At 38.2% G+C, this 12,422-nt stretch overlaps 1 long non-coding RNA gene across 1 annotated transcript; it reads right to left on the bottom strand.

The window, feature by feature from the left end:
* Nucleotides 1–8,792: 8,792 nt before the first annotated feature.
* On the bottom strand, nucleotides 8,793–11,763 carry LOC140178289 (uncharacterized). Its single transcript, XR_011870897.1, has 4 exons — nucleotides 11,592–11,763; nucleotides 11,446–11,499; nucleotides 11,212–11,368; nucleotides 8,793–9,071 (listed from the first exon to the last, which is right to left on the bottom strand). It is a non-coding gene; the product is annotated as an uncharacterized lncRNA (long non-coding RNA).
* Nucleotides 11,764–12,422: the final 659 nt, after the last annotated feature.

Below are 12,422 nucleotides of genomic sequence, written 5' to 3'. Positions count from 1 at the left end.
TCAGGAAATGTCCTCCTGAAATGTTCACTGAGTGGGATAAGCTGCAGAATTTCTATGAGGGCTTAACATTGAAATCTCAAGAAGCTTTGGATCATTCAGCTGGAGGTTTCTTGCAACTCATGAAAACTGCAGAGGAAGCTCAAAATCTCATTGATATGGTGGCTAACAACCAATACTTCTTTGCTCATCAAAGAAACCGCCAACCATCACAAAGAAGAGGAGTAATGGAGCTAGAAGGAGTAGACTCAATCTTGGCTCAAAACAAGATGATGCAGCAGCAAATTCAACAACAATTTGAGCAAATAGCCAAGAGGATTGATAGTCTCCAAGTTGCAGCAGTTAACACTAGCCAACCATCAACCACATGGGGACAGAATGAAGAAACTCAAGAAGAACAACAACAAGAGCAAGTGCAGTATATGCACAACCAAGGACCAAATGAAGTGTATGGTGATACATACAATCCATCGTGGAAGAACCACCCAAACCTCAGATGGGGAGATAATCATACCCAAAACCAACAACCATGGCAGAGGAACTCAAACCAAAACAACCCAAGAAGCAACCAGAACCACAACCAGCAGCAGACTAACCAAAACCCCTACAGAAAACCTCAAAACAACTACCCCAACCCCAACCAGTACCAATCTAATAACCAACCCACCAACCAAAATGCCTACCATCCACCACCCACATCTCATAACCCACCTCAAGTATCACCTGAAGCCCAAAGAATCACTAACTTGGAGGCCGTGATAGACAAAATGTTGAAACACCAGGAAATGACAACCAAGAATCAGGAAGCATCCCTGAAGAGCCTAGAGAGACAGATAGGGCAAATCTCCAAGCAGATTTCTCTTGAGAGACCCTCAAGCTCTCTGCCGAGTGACACGATTCCAAATCCTAAGGAAGAATTCAAGGCGATACAATTAAGGAGTGGGAGAACATTGATGAGCAATAATGACACTATAAAGAAACAAGCAGAGAGCAGCAAAAGTGCAATAGAAGATGAAGAGCAAACAAAGGCAGATAAAGCCAAGGATCAAGTTGTGATGCCAAGCAAGGAAGCTTCAAAGCAAACTCAAGCAAAGGAGGAACAATCAAAAATTCCAAAAAAAGGGAATGAAGCAGTTGAAGAGCCAACCAAGAATCAAAAGCAACAAGCAGAGAAAAACTTTATACCTCCACTACCATATCCCCAGAGGTTCAACAAAGAAACCAAGGACCAGCATTTTCACAAATTCCTTGAGACTTTCAAAAAGCTGGAAATCAATATTCCTTTTGCTGAAGCACTTGAGCAAATGCCTCTGTATGCCAAATTTTTGAAGGAGCTTATCAACAAGAAAAGAAGTTAGGGTGAGAAGGAAACCATACTGCTCACTGAGGAATGCAGGGCTTTGATTCAAAAAGGGTTTCCCCCTAAGCTTGAAGATCCAGGGAGCTTTTTGCTACCTTGCACCATTGGGGAATTAACCATCACTAAAGCAATCTGCGATCTAGGAGCAAGTATCAACTTAATACCATCTTCCTTGGTAAAAAAGCTGCATATAGAGGAAGTTAAACCAGTACAGATATCTATAGAGCTAGTAGATAAGTCAACAGTATATCCCAGGGGTATGATTGAAAACCTGCTGGTCAAGGTGGACAATTTCATATACCCTACAGATTTTGTGGATCTGGATTCAGATGGGGATGATGGTGATTCTATTATTCTGGGAAGGCCATTCTTGGCCACTACTAGAGCTATCATAGACATAGAGGAAGGAGAATTAACTCTCAGAATGCATGATAAGAGTGTCACTCTGAAGGTGTTACCAGAAGCACATTTTGGTAATGAGAAGAAAAACTATATGGAACTTGACAAGGAAGAAAGCAATAAGGCGATTCACAACAACATCCCAAGGCAAAAGATTATGCAAACTGATGAAGAAGTCCAAGAGAATATTGGATTACTAGCCACTGAAAGAATGAAAGATCCCCAAGGCAAGCCTACGACCAGAAAAGAAAGGTCAACAAAAGAAAGGATGAAGCGCAGAAACAAAACAAAAAGGGGTTGGAAGAACAGGAAGACTCCAACAGAGGGGCTTTCCAAAGGTGACAAAGTGCAATTGATATATCAGCAACTGGGAGCAAGCCGACAGACTGATGACTATTACAGTGTCAGCAACATACTCTCATTGGAACATGCTGAAATTGAACACCAGAGAACAAAGAGGAGGATCACAGTCAAGGGAGACAAGTTGAGGCACTACAACCCTCAACCACCATAAAAGAAAGCTCCAATGTCAAGCTAGTGACAATAAAAGAGCGCTTGTTGGGAGGCAACCCAACCTGAGGTAGTTTTTCTTTTCATAGCTTTTTCAATAAAAATGTTGAATAATTGATATGTATTGCAAGGAGCTAAGTTTGGTGTTGCACACCAAAAACAACTTAAGAAAGAATGGAGGATTCTAAGTTTGGTGTTCCACCAAAACCTCATTCAAAAGCACATTCTAACCTCCTGCACATTGTTAGCTCCAAGCCATCGAACAGATTATTCGACCACTTAACTGCTTTTTAGCCTTAGCTTCATAACCTTTAGCAAGGACACAAGAGTTTGCCTAGAGTTAACCTGCTGTATCCAGAGAAGTAGCAAGAACTTAAGTTTGGTGTCCCCCCACCAAATTAAATCCACAAGCCATACTCAATTCATGCATACTAACTGGTCATCTAAGGGCTTGAGAAGCAAGCAACTTTTGAGAAGTATGCAGGGAATTCACCACCATTTGAAGACACTATGCATCATAACTCAAAAGGGCACAACAGAAGGAAGGACAAAGGAACTGCAAACCAATAGGTTGTATTTACACTTAACTCTTACTGTTGAAAAATGTTTGGACTTGTGTTTTGTTAAAGTGTTCATCTAATACAAGTAGAATCACTCTTAGAATAAGTAAGCTAGTCTATGTGTGTGCTTGTGTGTTTACTTTCACTTAACAAAAAAGCATACTTTGTCCCCTGCATTTTCAATTCAATTAATAGAAATGTTTGAATGTGAAGTGAGATAGTTCTCTGTTAGATGGAAGTAAAATAAAAGCAAGTGGGGATATGTGTGTGATTGTATAATACCTCACCTTTAATGAATAAGAGCACTAGGATGTCTCCTCTTAAGTAGAAAGTAGCTGCTGTCTATGAATCTCAATTGAATAAAAATCCTTGGTTAGAAAGAAAAACAGAAAGAAAGAAAAAAGGGGAGAAAAAGAAATAGCCAAGAAGTGGCAGAACAAAAGAAAAACAAAAAGAAACAAAGCTGGACACCAATAGCTTGAACCTTAGAATATATGCCTGTGGTGTCTTTGTATTAGGATCTGCTTGGATTATTAAGCTCTTTGGAGTGCATCAACACTTGATGACTTGGGTTAACTAACCCGGGATCATCAGCTGAAAGTCCACTATCAAGAGCAACCTAACTACAAGGCATTTAGTAGCCCAATGAGGTGCTGGGCATCAATGTTCTAAGAAGGAATGTGAGCCAAGTGTCTATAGTGGATAATGTGTCAAGTATAAAGAAAAGGAAATGAACTTGCTACACATGACACTCAAATAAAGCTTATGAACAAGATAATAGCCAAGGATAAAGGAATAATGAGAGGTCATAGCAGTATGTTACTTGAAGCTTGAAGGAGGCTTTCTAGGCTTAAGAGTCAATAAGAGGTGAGTGTGTACATATCCACATAAAACCCCATGAACTATCAATAATACTCTACTAGCATGAACATCCTCTCCCATTTCATTCTTTCCTCTCAATAAATCATTTCTTGCTTGGGGACAAGCAAGCTTTAAGTTTGGTGTTGTGATGACAAGTCATCTTAGCCTAGTTTCACTAGCCTTTCTCTTTTGTTTTCAATTGAATTATGCACTTTCTTAAGCCATAAGCAAGCCAATTGGGTAGATTTTCATGCTTCCTTTGATTTAATCAACCATGTATGAATTCATGCTATTTCATGAGGTTTTATGCTATAATTGTCATATATTATGAAAGAATGAATATCTCATGATTTTGAGCATAGCTTTGATGTGTTTGATTGATTAATGATAGGTGAAGAAAGCTTGGAGAAAGGTTGATGCAAGAAGGAATGGCTAGGAGGAATGACTTGAGTCTTGGATTAATTATGAACCAGGAATCAAAAGCTGGAGCAAAAGTTAGCCCCTAACTTTTTGGCTAACTTTTGGGCAAAAGCAGGAGCAAAAGTTAGCCCCTAACTTTTTGGCTAACTTTTGGGCAAAAGCTGGACCAAAAGTTAGCCCCTAACTTTTTGGCTAACTTTTGGCATGAAAAACACTCCCTGGATGCACCAAAAGTTTGCGCCAATGTTAGCCCCTAACTTTTTGGCTAACGTTGGCGCATGAAAAACTCTCCCTGGGCTAGCAAAAGTTTGCGCCAACGTTAGCCCCTAACTTTCTGGCTAACGTTGGCGCCATGAATAACAAAGGGGAGGCCAACGTTGGAGCAAAAGTTAGACCCCTAACTTTTGCCCCAACGTTGGTATCAGCAAAACAAGGGTGCTGATGTGAAAAGTTGGAGCAAAAGTTAGACCCTAACTTTTACTCCAACTTTTACTCAAGCTTTCATGATTCCAACACGGTTCAATTCGGTTCTTCTCCAAACTCCAAGAGCAATTAACCAAGGCCTCTATCAACCCAATTCCATCAAGAGCAAAGGCCCAATTGAAGGCTTGAAGACCATTTGAAGAAAGTGTATAAATAGCATAGGATTTAAGTTTTTAAGGGAGCTTCCCTTTTTAGTTTTTCAGAATAGCTTTTCTTTAGAGTTTTGCTTAGAGCACACTTTTATTTTTCTTAGCATTGTGGTTTAATTGAAGAGAATTTGGGAGGAGAATTGATCTCTCTTCTTCCTTGCTCTTGCCCAGCACTCTTTAATTTTCTTGCTTCGGATTTCGGGTGGAGAATTGAAGAAATTTTGTTTCAATCTCACCTTGGGATCTTGTTTAATTTTATGCTTAATTGAATTTCAGTTTCGGTTACTTGCTTCTTCATCTACTTTCTTTGCAATTTACAATTTCCTTTGCAATTGTTCTTGTTGGATCTAGGAAGGCATTGAGATCTAGACTTGGTTTTCTAGTCTCTTGGGTCCTGAGATCCGGATTTCCCATTTCCCATTCCCTGTTTACTATTTTTATGCTCATTTTACTTTTCTGTTTTAAGATCCGGTTTGATTCAAGACATCCTTTACTTCTCTGTTTGTTGCAATTTACTTTTCCTCGTTCAATTCCTGCAAATCCAACTCCCAATTCCCTTTACAATTCAAGCCATTTACATTTCTTGCACTTTAAGATTCTGCAATTTACATTTCTTGCATTCTAAGTTTTTGCCATTTAATTTCTTGCTCTTTAAGATTCAGCACTTTAAATTCCATTTCTCTTTAATTTCATGCAATTCACCCATTTCCTTTACTTTCTATGCAATTTAAATTCTGCAAATCACAAATCTCTCAACCAAATCTTGATTCGCTTGACTAAATCAACCACTAAACTAAAATTGCTCAATCCTTCAATCCCTGTGGGATCGACCTCACTCCCGTGAGTTATTATTACTTGATACGACCCGGTGCACTTGCCGGTAAAGTTTGGGTGTTTTGGAGAAATTCGTTTCTCCACGAAAATATCCCATCACGGGTCAGGATCGCCACCAAGGAGAGGAGCTATGCTCCACGCCGCCGTCGCCACCAGTCCACAACCACCACTGCAGGGGTCCGTCGCCGTCATTCTAGTGTCGTCGTTCGTGCCCTTCGTAGCCGTCGCCGTCGCCGAGCCATTGCATCGCCGGACATCATCGCTGGAAGACCAAATGGAGAAGCTAGCCAGTCTGCTTCTGCCTCTGGTTTCTAGAATCTGAGCAGACGCAATCGCCGCTGCTGGAACTGTTATTGTTGGCGTGGCCCTGTTCTGGCTCTACTCTGAATTGTTACTACTGCTCTTTGGCGGAAGCTGAAGCTTTCCACCACCACTGGAGCTGCCCAGAAACCCTGTTGTTGCTGCTCCGATAATTTATTGTAAGCTATCTGTAGTTCCAATTTTATCGAACTCATTACCATTTCCGACTCCATTGAATTTGAACTCTATTTTGTTGCCACCGTGGTTACTACTGCGAGAGTGAAGAATGAATCGGAAATAATGCTGCTGCCGTTGATCGGAGATGCCAAACTGTTGCTGCTACTACTTTGAGATGATATGGCTGCTATTAAGGTTGTTGTTCATGAGTGTAGCATTCCCAATTTCTATGGATTTCGACACTTTGAGGTAGGGGGTTTAAAACGATTTCAATTTAAGAATGCCTACAAGGTTTATTGAATAACTGCAAATAGATTTAATAGCTGTGAGTAATTGATTGATTATGTAATTATTGAATTGTGGCTGAAATTTTGATTGGAATGGTTGTGATTGTGATTTGGAACTGTTGATTTGTGATATTGATTGATTATGTGGATTGGGAATTGCTTGATGACTAATTGCTGAGAATTTCTGAATTTTAATGGGTTATGTTAGATTTGTTGCCATTGAGTTGTTATTTGGTATATTTTAATGTTAATGAACTTGGTTGGTGGTTGATTTGGAATTGGTTTTGAAGGGTTTTGAAGGGTTGGATTTTGAATACTAAATAGATTGCTGAAAAACTGATTTTTGAAATTAAAAGGTGAGTTTGGAAGTGAATTAGTTATTCAACGATAATCGAAATGATATAAGAGCAAAGGCTGAGTAAAGTATAATAAAAGTTGTTGTTGGGACTCAATTTTGAGAAGTTTGAATTAACTATAGAACTAGTTATGATTCTTCAAAGTTAAAATGTAAAACTTGATTTTCTGCATTATTTTTAAAGGAAGCCAGAAACTTTGAAAAACTATAACTATTTCCTTAAATTAGTAAGTTTGGGAGTTTATAACTTTTGATCCTGGATAGATATTGAGATGAAACTAATTGGAGGTGAAAATTAAGTATGTTTAGTATATGTGATTTAAATTTCAGGATTTTCTATGTTTTAATAAGTGAGTTATGGGACTTGGAAGAGGTTGTGTTCAATGATTTGTAAAACAGAATTCTGCAGAAAATTACCTCACTTCCAAGCTACATAACTCCTTTATTAAAAATAGTACGACCATGGAACCAATTGAGAAAGAAATTTGGATGAGTTATGTTTAACCACATTAATTTTGAAGGTAGTTGGATTTAATTTGGATTTTATATGAAATTTCAAATTTTGTATGGTGCTGCTGTCTTCTGGATTTAAAATACTGCAGAACAGTCACGGTTTTGCTTATATTCCCGAAGCTAGAGAAAAGGAAAAATTATGATTTTTGATTTAATAGAAAGCTTAATCCGAGACGGTCGCATGGATATAAAGTTTGCGCAATTCCAAATTCATTTGATATTTTACAAAACAAAATGGAAATCAGGCTGCCAAGTTGTGTTGGTAATTATTTTGGATATGGAATTTAAGAAATAGATTTTCTATTATCAAATATTTCTGAGAATATATTGCTGTGGCAAATGCTGAAAGAGGCTGATGAACTGTTGAGAAAGAAGGAACCCGTAAGGGTGGATAAGTCCTATTTTAAAAGGAGATTATGTCCAAATTTTTATAAAAGATATAAGGACTTAATCAAAATAAATATTCAAGGCTTATTTAATAATAATAACTCCAATGATTCTTTTAAGAAAAGAATATTTGATCTATGAGATTGTTGGTAGGGGCGTGGGTCTAGTCCCGCTTGCTCAGTGCGTAAACCATTATGCAGGGATGGTGGTTTTGTCCCGCCTGCAGTGAGGACGGTGGTTTTATCCCGCTCATGTATTGATAAATTGTTCAGCAAGGACGGTGGTGTGATCCCGCTTGCATATTATTTTATGTACCCAGTAAGGATGGTGGTTTAATCCCACTTACTGTGGAGGCAAGGACGGTGGTTTAATCCTGCTTGCGTGTTCCGGGCAAGGATGGTGGTTTAATTCCCGCTTGTCTATGGAACCTACGGATAAGGATGGTGGTCTAATCCCGCTTATCCGAGTCGGGTCTGGCAACATAACCGACGCGTGAGCTCATGGCCAGTAGGACAGGCATGCATCATATGCATCTATGTGACATTGTTTGGGTGTATATATTGTAATTGGTTTGCCTAAGTGAATAATTCTGTTAACTGCTAATTGCTATACTTGATATAATTGCTCTTGATTGTGTTTGAACCTCATTACTTGTGTTTGTAACTGATTGGCTGGATTGTGGTGAATTGGGTGCTGGTTGAATTGCTTGGGCCTGAGGCCGTGATTGGATTGTGTTTGAGGTTTAGTAAGTATGAAAGATTGAGCTGGTTCAGCATAGACTTAATGAACCTATGCTTGGAACAGATTAGTCATTCATACGGTCTAGGAAAACTTTTAAGATTTTTATAAAGGAAAATATGGGTTTAGAATTTTGAATAATTAACTGATGCTTTATAAGATTTTGGATTTTTGAATGTTATGCGGTTGGTTTTCAAAATAAAAAGTTGATGTAACACCCTACTACACAGTGTTTTATGCTTAAGTCATAGAACAGAGGTAGTGTGGTATTACAGACCTTTAATAGTAAGGATATACATATAATACTGAAAGAAATAATATACTAGGAGCCTTGAAACAGAGCGGGTAAACAAAAATCGCAAAATAAAAAGCGCAACGCTCAAGGAATAGGATTACTTGCGTGCTAAGAAACCTAATAGGAACATGATAAAACAATAAACGAAGGGATAAAGAAAAGCCAAGGAACAACATAACTAGCCTCTGACTCAGCCTGCGAAGCTAAGGCTGGCCGGAGGATACATATATACATATAAACATACATAAGTGTCCCCAAAATATACCAAAATACCAAAGTAAACTCCTATCTCTCCCTCAACCTCTAAGAGGAGCAGCATACATAAGTTACTTGGAGAGTAAGCTACACATATACATACATATATACAAATAGAAACCAAAATATACCCAAGGACTACTTCGCTTTCCAGAATCCAGACGCCTAGCGAGGAGCCTCTCGACCTGCATCTGAGAAACAACAATACAATATGGAATGAGAACCGGAGGTTCTCAGCATGGTAAAAGTGCCACGCGTATAAGAAATACGGTCCTGAGAATGCCATAGGCAATCCTAGAACTCCGTTATTCAATTAACCAACTTAAGTACTAAACAGAAGCCATAAACAGGGGTAGGTATTCTAAATCTGCCTAACTTACTCAAGTTCAAGCTTAACCTAACATCAAACCATTTCCTCCGTTTTCTCCATCCTTTCATCATTCAGAATGTAACAGAAACAAGCAACCAAACAAGTTCACGCACAAGTAATGATCAAATAGTACAAATAACAAGTATAACAAATAGCAGGTAATATATATCAATTAGGCATACCCAAAAAAATGCATAGCAATCAATACAAACAAATGCATATGATGCATGCCTGTCCTATGGCTGATGGGGCCCATCTGTCGGTTATCCAGCCAACCCGACAAGTCCGAAAACCTTAGACTGTCCCCCGTCGCGCATCCCCAAGAGTCTATGCATAGAGTTCACATTCAATCATCATATAATCACTCAATGGGGGCTATCCATACCCGGGAATTTATACGTGCCCGGTCACCCTTACGACGTAGGGTCAACAGAGTATCGAGATTCAACCTGGAACACGTGGTGGCGAGCCACGGCTCTTACCCAGGGAACTCGTATCTCAGATAGCATTATTCATAAGCCATTTCATAGTCATAATCATTATTTAATCATTCATCAAGCCATGGCATATTAACTCCTTTTATTAACAACCTCCCTTTCACATTTTTCATCGTCATTCCCTTATAATTCAACTTGATTACCCTTTCCGGGTCCTGACCAAACTTTTTATCAAACTCTTCTCATCCTTCTTAATATCGAATAATCTTAAAATCAACCCAACTCTAACATTAAATCAATCACATCACACGAGGATTGAACTTTAACTTCTCGAACTCATGACTATCACTAAGACATCCTCGACACTCTATTTTCTTTTCTATTTTTAATATAGCAAATGAACTCGGAATTGCACAAACTTTATGTCCAGGCGTTCATATTGAAATAAGCTTTCTAACAAACTAAATATCATAATTTTCTGATTTTTCTAGCCTCAGGAATAAAGGAAAAACCGTGACTGCTCTGCAGTGCATAAAACCAGAAAAACAGCAGCAGCATGTGATATTCAAAATTCAATATAAAATCCAAGTTAAATCCAATGACTTTGAAAATTAATGTAGTTAAAATTTACTCATCCAGGTTTCTTTCTCAATTGGTTCTGAGTCAATACCATTTTTAATGAAAAAGTTACATTACCTGGAAGTTAAGTAAAAATGAGACAAAATCTGTTTTAAAAACCAACAAGCTTAGTACCTTTCAATTGGAATAACTTTTATTACAAAACTCCAATTAAGCTAAATTTTGATTTGAGAACCCCTAGCTCATCTAAAAACAAGTGTGTCTTGGTTGCAACCCAATTTCTATTTAATTCTAAGAGTTACAAGCATTGGAAGTTGATGCATAGCTTGCTGAAATCTGTTTCTTTTTAGTTTTGACCACCAATATTCAAAAATTCACAGCTCCCAATCCTCAACTCTTAAAATTCTGAAATTTTAGAGAACTAAAGAAAGTTAATCAAATTTTATAACAAAATTGGTTTCGCTCCAAGACTCAACTCGTAAAAGTCGCAGCAAGACAAACAAGTTGCTGCCTGTTTGATCTTTTCTGCTGCTGGACAGATTTAACAACCTAACTTTAAAAATTTGCCATAAATTGTATATTTAACAAAAAAGTCCCAAAATTTCCAGTTTAGTTCCTTATATTCCCAAGTTTAGCCCAAACTTGGTCTCATGCAATTCCGATCATTACATAATTAGTTACAGCATATACAATACCACCACAACACAACTCTACATCCTTATTAACAAACACCAATTCTAATCCATCATAAATAAATATAAGAGCACACTATTAATAGCTTTCACACCTCATAATTCTAATATATAAATTCACTAACAAATCTATTCTAACAACATTACAAGGCTAATCATTAAATACAACAAACAATCCAACTTATTCTATGGTTCCTCTAACCTGAGTTTTCACAACACCGTAAATATTAAACGTGCGAAACTTAAACCATACCTTGGCCGATCACTTAATTCACCCAAGGCAGCTTCTCAACATAAAATCACAGCCCCTCCAAGCTCAATCAAACAGCCCCAAAGCAAGCCTTGTCACCAACAAAGCTCCAAGTAATCCAAATTCAAGTTCAATGCATAAACACCCTCTTAAACTACACCTAATACACATATATATGTTCCAATTCAGTTCTCTATTACCAAAAACAAGATTGAGCTAGGGTTAGGGTGTTCTTACCATACCCATATGCTCAATAGCTTGAGCCCACAAGTTCCGGAATCTAACTTGAACCTAGAACACAAAAATTAGACAAGATTCACTATAGGTTTTCAAGTTTACCAAAGAAAGAGGGATAGAGATTCTGAACTCAATAGAAGGCTTACCAGAGAAATTGTTTGGATAGAAAGGTAGAGCTCGACGCGCTGAGCGCGTGGCCGCGAACGGTGCGGCAATCGGAGCCCGGATGAGGAAGTTATGGTAGTTGGAAGGAATGGTGAGGGTTAGGTTTCTTCTCTTCTCCCCCTTGCTGTGTTTTTCGTTGCTGTGGTGAAATGGAGAAGATGAAGCTGCTGCTTCATTTATGTTAGGGGCCCGGTTGAACCCATGGGTCCGGTTTGGGCCCCGGTTCAACCGGTTCGGCCCTTCCGGTCCGATTTTGGGCCAAATTATCGAAATTGGTATCAAAATTTTCGTTTCGACGAGCTCTATCCTATTTCAATATTAGTTTTGTATTTTTAACTTTCCTAATTAAAATTCAATATATTAACTAATAATTTACCGATTTTAGCGGGGTTTACATCCTACCCACCTAATTAGGAATTTTGTCCTCAAAATTCAGAGGGAGTTACCTGAAAAGAGGTGTGGGTAGTCCTTTCGCATCTCTGCAGTCACGGTTTTTCCTTTATTCCTGAGGCTAGAAAAATCAGAAAATTATGATATTTAGTTTGTTAGAAAGCTTATTTCAATATGAACGGCTGGACATAAAGTTTGTGCAATTCCGAGTTCATTTGCTATATTAAAAATAGAAAAGAAAATAGAGTGTCGAGGATGTCTTAGTGATAGTCATGAGTTCGAGAAGTTAAAGTTCAATCCTCGTGTGATGTGATTGATTTAATGTTAGAGTTGGGTTGATTTTAAGATTATTCGATATTAAGAAGGATGAGAAGAGTTTGATAAAAAGTTTGGTCAGGACCCGGAAAGGGTAATCAAGTTGA

This window comes from Arachis hypogaea, chromosome 14 (assembly GCF_003086295.3).
Source record: "Arachis hypogaea cultivar Tifrunner chromosome 14, arahy.Tifrunner.gnm2.J5K5, whole genome shotgun sequence".
Lineage (NCBI taxonomy): Eukaryota > Viridiplantae > Streptophyta > Magnoliopsida > Fabales > Fabaceae > Arachis > Arachis hypogaea.
Note: the sequence above shows the minus strand (reverse complement) of the source record. Positions and strands in the feature narration are given on the sequence as shown.